The following is a 12149-nucleotide window of genomic DNA, read 5'->3' as shown; positions in this document are numbered from 1 at the left end:
AATTTCAGTAATGAGACAGAGAGAGGCTTAAAATATCCAGGAGAGTGAATTTGAAGTTACGCATATTAAAAACAAAATCAACCCTTCTGTTCTATATTCAGATTTAAAAAAAAGAAAAGAAAAAGTTTAAACTTGCCTTTACTTGAGTTTCTGTGACCAACTTCCTTTTTACGAGTTGTGCTGGGGACCTTTAACTTTGATTCTGCCTGCTTCTAAAGGCTGTTAAAAAATGTTTAAAGAAGACAGTTTAGGTGAATTAAACAAATTTCGTTTAACACTTCATGAAGTGGACAGTATCCTTGTGGAGAGCTGTAAAATAGGGCCAGGCAAGAAGCTATTTTAGAATAAAGAATAAAGAACCAGGAAGAGAAAAAGAGAAAAATATCTGATGGGTGGGGGCTACAAAGTCAACTTGTTTGGGGTGAGAGGACCCAGAGTTGATTTTGGTATTTGGGGACTGGCTGACTACATATACTGCGTTTCTGACCAAGTGGATCGTTTGTAGGAATGATGCAGGAAAAACGGATGTGGGGCATGAGGAAGGCCATGTCCCAGGCTTTGGCTGAGCCCCTGGGATGTGCCCCACCAAGTGTGGGTCCTTGGCTGCACGCAGGAAAGAATTCAAGAGCGAGCCACGGTTGAGTAAAGGTAGATTTATTTAGGGAGATACATGGAAAGGCAAGAGAAAGGCCATGAGGTGAGGGGGTTGGGTGCTCAGGTTAGAGTAAAAATAGGTACACACTCCATAGACATAGATGTGGCCATCGGGGAGAGAGAGAGAGAGGCCATGAGGGGGCAGTGTTGCTGAGTTTTATGGGCTTTGGTAGCTTCATATGCAAATAAGTGGAAGGACCAGTGTCACTAGCCTGGGGAAGGGGCTGGGATTCCCAGGAAGTTGGCCATTTCCCACTCTTTAACCTTTTGTGGCTAGCCTTAGGACTGCCATGGCGCCTGTGGGCATGTTATTCACCATGCTAATATACTACAATGGACCTGTAATGAAGCTCAAGATCTACTAGTAGTTAAATCTCCCACCACCTTGAGCCTCAAGGCCTACTAGGGGTTGAATCTTTCACCATTTTGATGTTAATTGCTGGAGCATTCCTTGGATGGCTGTGCCCTGCCCCCTTCCTATCTCAGGAATATGAAAGTTTTGGTTTGCTGACAGGTTACCTCAAGCAGGAGCAGCTCCATCTTGGGCCAAGAAATATTACTGTATACTAAGGGAGTGCTCGACAAGTGTTTGCTGACAAATTCCGTAACAGAAATAACATGTGCTATTTTGACTTTTAGTAAACCTTGGTAGAATAAAAGCATCATATTTAATGCTGATAACTCTAAAGATATGCCTGGTTTGTTAAACCAACAAACTTAGACTAACATTTATTTACTGAAGATTATCCTAGATCATGTAAACGTGCAAAATATTTCAGTTAATTTTTATATTTCTGAGCATGTGCCCTATTTTAAAACTTTGTCTGCCTTTGAGCAAATTAAATAGAACTCTTCACAAATTAATTTTGGCAATACCATCATGGGGTAGAAAATAGCACACATCTATAACATACATACAGAGACACACATAAACATACAGACAGACACAAACAGAAACCTTACACCTTTTGTTTTAATTTTTAGCTGTAAGACATGTATGATAATGTAGAACTAGTCTATAAAAGAACATTTGGATCTAAATTGTGTTTCTGACAGATGGAATATGTTAAGGTTACTTGCCCAGATGGCTTAAACTTTTCACTAATATTTATGGTGAAGATTTTTAAGATTTTTTCATTCACCTAGTTTCCAAATAGCCTTTCCTTTATTATTTCTTTTTCTTTTTTCCTTCTGATAAGAATTACCTCTGTGAGGTTTGCATTTCAAAAACATGGCCCTCAGTTCTTAGAAAAGTCACGATAGAACATTTACATCTCAAAAGGCACGGAGAAAGACAGTAAATTTCACCAAGAAGGACCTTTATTCCCTAAATCCAGATCTTTGACAATACCTACAAGCCTTTTGAGAGGAACAGGAGAGGTTTTGGGGATTGGTAGAAAGAATAGGTGTGCTTCCTCTGTTCTTGCAGAGATTTGCTTTGTAAGACAAGTTGTATAGGTTGTTCTCAATTTGTAGGACGGCTGCTTTTACTTTCTCAAGGAATTGGGTAACAACCTAAATGGTAATCCAGTGATTGATCTACCCATTCAACTCTATTATCTTCAGTTTGCTTTTTTTATATAAAGGAGATCTTCAAGATAGAAATTCAGAGATTCCTGTGTTTTAGATTTACAGCTGTTTGTCTTTGAAATTTTCCCCACTTTGTGTGCATAGTTTTATTTAGCTTAGGGGAGAAAGTCCAAAAAAATTTGCTATCAGGCTCTGAATATCAGTTTTCAATTTGGTCAACTTCTGTCTATAGAGCTAGTTAAAAAAAAAAAAAGTCCTTTCAAGTATCTTGTCAAGTTTCATCTAGGACAGACTGCAAATATTCCTGGCAGTATTGAGCAACTCCAGAAATAACTACCCTGCCAAGGTCCAGAGCCAGAGACATACACTAAGATATCCAAAAGAAAGAAGGACTTAGGCAATTCCCCCTGAGACCTGGCAACAGCTGGTAGGACTCTTAACTGCAAATGGAGTGCAACCCACATTTCTGTCCAGCCATATTTTGGCATCCCCAACCTGAGAAAGCTAAGCCAAGTTCTCATGTATGTATGTTTACATGTATATATGTTCTATGGGTATGTATGTTTAGCAATATTCTATTTAGTTTCAGTTAATTTTGAATTTTATAAAATTTCACTGTAATGTAATTTGCATTAGGTATTTATTTCTGCTTATCAGGTACCTCTGTGAAGGAAAAGCTGGGCTGGGCTAACAAGATAACTCACAAGTCTAGGAATGTGAAGGAGAGGCTGGGCCGGGCTAACAAGATAACTCATAAATCTAAGTATCGGAATACTGATTTGAGTTCTGCTGGACTAACTTGTAAATGTAAGTTAATTAGTGTTGGTTTGCTGTTCATGTTTTTTTGCTAGCCAGCTGGGTTTTCAAATATACATATCTGGCTTTGGAATGTTGGTTTGCTGCCTCCCCGCCTCCACTTTTGTGATGATAATGCTGCTAAAGCTGTTCCATGCTTATGGGCCGAATACCCCATGCTTGTACTTTACCCTATAAAACCTCATGCACACGCCTTGGAGGTGCTCAGAGCTTCAGAGCAGAAGCCCCTCTGAGCCCGCTGGCATAAAACGTCTGAGTACTCCAACCCTCTGAGTGGTGCTTGTTTCTTGACTGGCCTGTTGTTTCCATAACACCTCTAAAGCTTAGTGAATTAGAACAATCATTTATTATCTTCTGGTTTCTGTGAGTCGAGAGTTTAGAAGCAAACATCATTTCCTCTGAATATCTTAGTGTGTGTTTCTTGTGAACATGGATATGTATGTGCCTTAGGTATCACATTTCAATTATTAAAAGGCTATGGAAGCATTTCAGAACATGTAAGAGTAAAGACACTTGAAGACTAAATGCAATGCACAATCCTTGATTAGATCTTCCACTAGAAGAGGGAAAGAAATTCTTTTAAAGATATTAAAGAACGATATTTTAATATTCTTAAATTAGGCTGTGGTAATTTGCCCAATTGTTTGCATTAGTCATTTAAAATCAGAGCACTTTTTTCTCCCTGAACTGTGTAGAAAATACTGACATATTTTTTAATATCTCAGTGTTTCTTTTAAAAACTAAATGTCATTCATTTTATCTGCTGATCACATCTATAATTATTATATTGCTATATATTATGGCTTCTGAAATAATTTAGGTTATATTTCTTATTTTACTGTTCTAATTCATGTCTTAGTAATGAACTTTTTACTGAAATGCTCTTGCTTTTCTTAGGGTGTATTCATTCTAAATAAACTCCCACCTATTTGAAATGCTACATCCTCACCTATTTGCTAAGTTTAAGTCACAATGATCTGGAGAGTCACCACACTTGAGACTCATAGCTTCCTCTTTGCAGACCTGCTAGACTTTGTCTGGCTCACTCCAAAGTTGTCTAAACATTTGGGTATTATTTAGAAAGTGAAAAATGTATTTTATTCCATTGCCTTTTCTCCAGGGTGCACATCAAGTGATTGTGCTCAACTCTTCTGATGTTAACCTGCTAGTTACTCTACAACTTGATATTTATTTCAGTGTTTTAGCAAAATGAAAAGTATAGCCACTTTCACTATCTAGATATTTTCTTTGAAAAGTAAATTAAACGCGTAAATAGGCCTTAATCTACCACATATTAAAATTCTGTAAGGTAGGAATTCGAGTTCCCTTTCTTTCTCTTCCAGTCCCAGCATCTATCAGCTTTTAAATGCTTCCACTTTTTTTCTGTTTGCTTCCCTTAATAATATTGTTGCATATAAATGATAACGTCTCTGTCCACGATGGACTTAACTGGGGAAAGTTCATATGCGAGAGTCCATCTTCCTCTTTCTCCTACCCTCCTGCCCCGTCACCTTTTTTACATGTTGAAATTATTTTTGCCTCTATTTCCTTCTACCTCACAGTGAAGATAATCTGCTCATCTGCATTCTTTGATTTTTATGTATGTCACTCCCACTGATACTCAATGACCATTTCTGACTGCAGAATTTTTGCCTTTTGACAATCTGTCTTCTTCCATTTCTTTCAAAACTGACGTAGAATCTTTTTCACCTGGGGTTTTGGATATAGTTAAACCCACTCTGCACATACTTCTCTAGTTAACACAACGCTAGGTACTCATGTTCTTTATGGTCTTCATTGTATGGTTAAGTTGTTTGATAACACTTTGATTGATTAATTATATTCAATATGAAGGCAGGGTCAACATTTTTTTTACCCCCTTCCTCATAATCTTTATTCTCCCCTCTGCTACACACACGTATTCAGACCCACTCCCTAGCACCCTGTCATACACAGAGGAGGGACACAGGAAAATAACTGGTTATGTTAATACGTCTGTGTGATGATAATAGGAAAATTTTCCTATGGGTAAAAATGTGTGGAACCAGAATTTTCCAGTTGCTCAACACTACTATTTAGAAGCATAAACCAACTTACTGAATGAGTTTTGTTCTGAACTCCACAGTCTCAACCCTTGCTACTCAAAGTGTGGTCTGGGAAGAGTGCACGGCGTTACCAAGGAGCTTGTTAGAAAGGTAGAATCTCAGACCACACCCTAGACTAACTCAGTTACAATCTGCACCCTAACATGATTTCCAGATCTCTTATTAGCACTGGACCCTACTGAAGCTGTAACAAGCTGAGGTCCATTACCCTTTTTGCACATGTTTAGTGCATTTGTCTGCACAGTTTAGTACATTATAATTGTGAATACTGGTTTACATATTTGAATATTTTTGTTATAAGCATGTCTTTCTTCATGTGGTTTTTGAATCAAAGTGACTACAGTGATAATTTTCTAAGACTGCAGAATGAAGCCTTCAAAGGCCTTTAGTATAACCAGTACCTAGATGTAAGGTAATTAAATGAGTACTTAATAGATAATCAGTTGATTAAAGAAGTAATTTAGGGAGCAAAACAGTAAGAATAATAAGAGATTAGGGAAAGCATAGTCATACTTGCTCGTGGTGGCTTATATGTATTGCCTTTATGCTAACAAGGATCATTGGTTCAATTAATGACGTCTCAAGCTGACAATTTTTAAATACTTTGCACAAAGTCATAGCCAATATGACCCAAAAAACATGGAGTTGATGAGGACATCTATGACAAAGGGACATAACCAGGTATTATTCATTTTAATACAGGTACCTATTAAAGTTGTGTTCAAAGACCGTGTGGATTGATGCAGTTAATTAAACTACTGTATGCCAGACGTTTTTGTGGAACTAGCCATAAAGGCAGTAAAGTGTGGTTCTTATCTCACTAGGTTTATTACCTGGTTGGGGAGGGAGGCATGGGCAATCTTTAACTTCAACTGAAAAAAAAAATGAACTAAGTTCTAGACAGTAGTAGCATGTTGTGGTGTGTATTAGGCAGGGTTTTCCAGGGGAGGGAAAAATAATAGGGTGTGTGTGAGTATATACACATAAATCTCATATATTCAGATGTATTTGAAGGAATTGGCTTTAGCAAATCCAAAATCTGCAGCTTGGTCCTGCAGGCTGGAGACCCAAAGAGCCAAAGCAAGGGCTCAAGTCTGATCTCAGTCAGGCTGCAGAATTCCTTCTTGTTTGAGGGAGCTTAGTCTCTTATTCTGTGCAGACCTTCAACTGATTGGTTGAGGCCCATCCCCTTTATAGAGGACAGTGATATAAATGTTAATCTCATCCAAAAATACCCTCACAGAAATATCCAGAATAATGTTTGACAACATATCTGGATGACATGGCGCAGCCAAGTTGACACAGAATATTAAACATCACTTGGAATGGAGAGGAATGTGTTCTCTCCTCTGAAGATAGGATTAGGAAGATTGTGACATTTCAATTCAGATTTTAATAATAAAGAGGATTAGAAACAAAGATGGGGGCATTCTATATTGAGAGATGTTACCTGACTAATGAAAGCACAGAGTCAGGGAATTGTCTGTGGGATGGTGGGCTGTGAGTTGACCACAGCATATTCTTTGGAGGGGAATGCATCAGAAAATAAACCTAGAGCCATCTTTGCAGTCTGATTCCAAGGGTCTGTGAAAGTTGTGCTAAAGAGAACGGACTACAGTGAGGTTTCCAGGAAGGGGAGTGACCCTACCTGACTTAAAAGAACCAGTCTGTCTGTGTTAGGAAGGGCAGAGGCTGAAGTAGATGAGAAAGGGGAGGGGAAACCAACAAGCTAGGTTACAATGGTAAGAGTCCAGGTAAACTGAAGTGAGGCTCTGAGCAAGAACAGTAAGAAAGGGAAGGAAGATAGCAAGGACCTGTGAAGGAGGTAGCAAGAGTCAGATCTTCGACTTTGATAAGATGTGATGATATCATGGTGAACTGTAAGGAAATCTTATGCCAGGATCCTGGATCCCTGATTGAAAACTGGAAGCGGTTTTCAGTTAGTTCTTCCTTTCAATTTGTGCAAAATGTATAGAAATTTAAACAAAAACAAACAAGAACAAAACACTACTTCAGTTGAGTAAAAATGTTGAGCCAGCTCTTTATGTTAATGTGTGAAGTAGCTGTTTTTGCAGACTAATTGGTGGAAATACTCTTATCTCTGTAGACTACTGTGAGGATTGTATGCTCACCAGGACCATGCTATTTTAACTTTGGCTGCAAAGAGAGAGGCAGTCACTTAGAAGATAATGAGATCAGCCTCCAGTTGCCTGTTTCAGTTAATACTGTGAAGTATTTAAACTTAATATTAAATAGCACCTTTCTCCAAACATGACTTCTGACTCTTCTTTCTTGCCTTTTCCCAATTTTTAGAGAAACTGAAGTAGTTACGTGTGGCCTGTTCTCTCCCTTCTTTGTTTAAGGGACACTGCTATGGCTCCTCACTCACCTTGTCAGTCTTACAGCTTAAGTGGAGTGTGTTGCTTTTCTCCTTCTGATCAGGAGTAGAAAGGATGCATTGTAGTGTTGGCAATGTAGACAGAGATTGGAAGTAATTTGATTTTTATCATTGTGTCTATTCTAAAAAACGTTTGTGCTATAGTGGAAGGGCATGACCCTTTCTAAGAAGAATGTGTACTCTGTCCCCTAAATGGAAGAAAGTAGGCAAAGAGAAGAGTTTAGAACGTTGATCATGTGGCTTAACTTCTCCCATCTGGGTATATAATGGTGTCATTAATCTTGATAGAAAACCTAAGAGCAGGAACAAAGGGATTTTTGATGTTTCCTTTGTTTGGACAGAGGGCAAATATGAATCAGTGTTATATTTGGAAACTTACAAGGGGAAATGTGCAAGAAGTTAGGGGTCCAGAAGAAATTTAGTTCCACTGAAAAGTCCATTATGTTCTTTGAAATACTAGAAGCCACATGCATTATTTTTTAAAGTAAGATTGGTGAAAATATTTATGCAAATATTTATATTCTTTTAAAAAAATGTTTATAGTATATTATATGAAATCTATCATATATCTGAGATGTTAAAAATATTCCCAGTTATGATAATATTATGTTGATTCAGGTTAAAACCACCTGAACAAAAATTTCTTTAGAGAAAAATAACTTTACCATGTAGTATTCTAATACAAATAATTCATCATTAATGCATCTTTGATTTGAATAATGGGAGTCTTTTTCTCCTTAAGTAATGCATTATGAAGCTAATGTTTTTCTTGAGCTTGTCTATCTTTGAGAAAAGACCACACCTTTGCTTCATAAATACTTTTGATTGCAAACATATTTAGACAACTTGATGAATAAAAATTTAAATGATAATATATTTCACCTAATTATATTTTCAATGTGTCATTTTAAATATGTATACCAATATCGAATCAATATTCTGTTGTGTTCTACAAAGTAAAAAAAATGGATTTAACACAGATACTTACATTGAGTTTACATATTAAATGTAACATGAAAAACTAAAACATTAATATGTTAATTCTAGAAAAACAAAAATCAGACTTTTGTCATATTGAATTGGATGTGCAGTTAAGAGATGTGTTTTCAGCCACACAAAGTTCATTTTACTCCATTAACAAAAACTTGCCTGGCTTAATTTTCAAATTTCCTAAGTATGTGATGTTATACTCATTACTCTTAAGTTTTAAAAGAAAGATCTAAAACTTCTCCCTCCTTACATATGTAACATATATGTATAATTTATTATATATTATTATATATTTATGTTATATATACAACTTGCATATTATTACATTTATATATAATTTGTGTTATATATATATTTAGTTTAATATATAATTAAATATAATATTCATAATCTATTATATATACCATTTAATATTATTATATTTTGTGTACATAATATAATATAATGTGATGGATATTTTATTAATCAATCAAACATAAATATGCATTTAATGTAATCATCTCTATATAAAATTTTGGTGATACCTATTAGGCTTTTTCTTTTTTCTCTTTTTGCTTAGAGAATGAAACATCGTGGTTAAGGTTTTACTGTATTTCTTTTCAGTATAAAAATGCACATAAACTTTATAGACTTGTATTTATAATGTTTCACTTATATTGTCTTTTGCTGATCATTTTCCATTTAAAATTTTAGTCTGTTCTGTGAATTTTTAGACTGTGTAGGTAGCATCTTGAATTATTCAGTTTCACGCTGTTGAAATAGTTCTCATCCCCACATGACCATGAACTCTTTGTAGGTGCTTGCCATACCTCGTCTTTTTTGTGTGACTCCCACAGCACAGAAGTAGACACAGAGAACGATAGGAATTGAGAATTTATTCTATAGTAGGCTCTGCACCAAGCATTTTATAGATACCGTCTCACTTTATTTATAATGACTCAACAAAGCAGGTAGAATCCTTATTTTATAGATGAAGAAATGAAAGATAATGCCTACTTTGCAAGAAACAGCCCCAGAGGGGTCCGTATCTTGTCCCAGTCACACAGCAATAAGGCATCTCACCGACTTCAAAGTGTGCGGTCCTTTCATCTGTGATTCAACTTAATTTAGAAGTAATTATTAAATCAATATGAAATAAAAGGCAGATTGCATCTAGGCTGTCATATGTATAAGCTATGTTATGTCTAAATGATTCACTAGGTGTATGTTTTGGGGCTGTCCTAAGGTTATTTAAATTCAACACAATTCTGTTGAATACTTTCCCTTTTTCCCATTCACTAGGTTAACATCTTCTTGTCAAATTTTCTCTAGCTTTGAGTAGTCCCCCAAAAAAGAGGTGCTATTTCTTCTTTGCAGGGTCACCATCAATTTGTAATTTAGACTTGCCTGCTTCCTCTTTTTTATTGCCCTGAGTCCTTCTCCTTGGGTATAAAGTCCATTCCCTTCTGAAAACCCTCTTGATTTCTATTTGTCAGCATCCTTATTATGCAATATCATACATCCGTATTTGAAACTTCTAACATTCAGCTTCATCTTGACTTTCTCTCACATTCTGGTTTTTGTTTTCGGTTTTATTTTTCTGGGTTTTTTGCTCTGAAAAACCAAGGTACTGAATGCACTTCTGTTCCTATCAAAACTATTCCTCTTCCTGGAAAACTCATCTGTCAGTCTGACAAATTCTGTTTATCTTTGGTATTTCATTCATTGATCTATCTATCTATCTATCAATCTATCTGTCTGTCTGTCTGTCTGTCTGTCTGTCTATCTATCTATCTATCTATCTATCTATCTATCTATCTATCTATCTATCTATCTATCTAGTGGAGATACTGGGGGTGGAACCCAGGACCTTGTGCATGCTAAGCACATGCTCTATCACTGAGCTATACCCTCCCCTCTCATTTTATGTATTTTTGAAAAATCCTTTTCTGATGAGTTTCCTTGATTCACTCCATACATTATGGACATGCTCATATCCTTCTGCCTTTAATATGGCACTTTTTTGTATTTTATTGACGTCATTAGTTTATGTATCTGTCTCAGCCGTAGAACTGTGAACTTTTTGGTGGGAGATACCATGTCTTATTCATTCTAACAACGATATCTGGCACAGAATGCAGATTCAGTGGACATTTCCTAAATGAGGGAATAAATAATGGACATTTGTGAACACGATGGACATCTGTGCCTCCTCAAATTAAGAGAGTGCAGAAATGGCATACGTATGCAAAAAAACCCTCTTTATAATATTTAACTTTAACTGTGTAGACTGTACATGGATTTACCTCTCCACCCACCTCCTTCCAATATACTGACCACTACAGGGAAAGAATAGAATATAGTTAGATTAAAAAAGCATTCGTTCAACACAAAAAGTACTTATTGAGCACCAATTTTGTATCAGATTCTATATCACACAAACCGAAGATACAAATTTGCCTACCAGAATTTTTCAGAAGGTTCTCACTTGCCACTACCAGTGTATTAGAACTCATCAAATCTAGGTCAGCACCATGAACCATAATAACTATTTTTTTTAATCATGATTCAAAACGATTCTGTGATACATGGATAATTATTATTCTCATTTTGTTTTTAACAAATGAAAGCAAAACAACCTTAAATGTTTTTAAAGGTCGTAATACAGTCAGTATTGGAGCTTGGATTCAACCGTAGTAAGTCTGGCTTCAGAATCTGTGTTCTTAACCACTGCATATTTGCAGGCATTGATATTTTCAAGGAATTCACAGTTTGGAAGAGATGGCAGTTTGGAGAAAAGTAATATAAACAATGACATATTATGAACAAAGTACTATAAAGAAGGCAAAGGAGTGCCTGGCCATGGAGTGTATTAGAGACAATTTCACAAAGCAATATTTGTTTAGGTCAGAGATCAGCAAACTGCTGTCCACGGGCCAAATATGGCCAACCATTTGTTTTTGTACTGCTTAGTGCTCAAAATATTTTTCACACTTTTCAAATAGTTATTAGGAAACCAAAAAGAAAAACAACATTTTTTGACATGCAGAATCTTACACAATTTAAACTTTGATGTCCAGAAATAAAGTTTTATTAGAACACAGACACACTCATTTGTTTATGTGTTGTCGACAGCTGGCTTCCTGCTACAGCAGAGTTGAGTGGTTGCAACAGAGATCACATGGCCTGTAAGGCCTAAAATATTTACTATCTCACTCTTTACAGAAAAAGTTACTTGATCCTGGTCTAGAGACTGGTTATTCACCAAGTGAACCTTGGGAAGAAGAATATGAACAAATACAAAGCCATGGAGACAAAAAGGAGCAAGGTGTGTTCAGGAAACCACAGGTAGTTGAGTATAGTTACTGTGAGTATAGTTGAGTATTGAGTTGCAGCTTTTGGAAAGAAGTTTGATTTTTTTCAGCAGGGAGTAGGAGATATTGAACTGCTTTAAAGGGCCAATCCTTCCTGTCTTAACCACGGATAAATAAAAGTAGATTTGCTTTCAACTTTAACCCATGTTGGTTTTCTGCCTTGTAAAAAAGAGTTAGTGCTTCCTTTCTTCTCATCTTTCTATCCTGTAAACTGTTTCTTACTGTTATCCACAGAATTTTCCCATGTGATGAATTGTTTATCTACAATCTGTTTTTTGTATGATAAGCCCCTTGTGAGTTCTT

At 36.2% G+C, this 12149-nt stretch overlaps 1 protein-coding gene across 2 annotated transcripts in view; it reads left to right on the top strand.

Annotated features, from left to right (window-relative positions):
• Nucleotides 1-12149, top strand: part of SGCZ (sarcoglycan zeta) — a 680068-nt gene that overhangs the window by 300703 nt on the left and 367216 nt on the right. The window lies entirely within an intron of this gene.

This window comes from Camelus ferus, chromosome 26 (assembly GCF_009834535.1).
Source record: "Camelus ferus isolate YT-003-E chromosome 26, BCGSAC_Cfer_1.0, whole genome shotgun sequence".
Taxonomy (NCBI): domain Eukaryota; kingdom Metazoa; phylum Chordata; class Mammalia; order Artiodactyla; family Camelidae; genus Camelus; species Camelus ferus.
The sequence above is the reverse complement of the archived record's forward strand: the minus strand, read 5'-3'. Positions and strand labels throughout refer to the sequence as shown.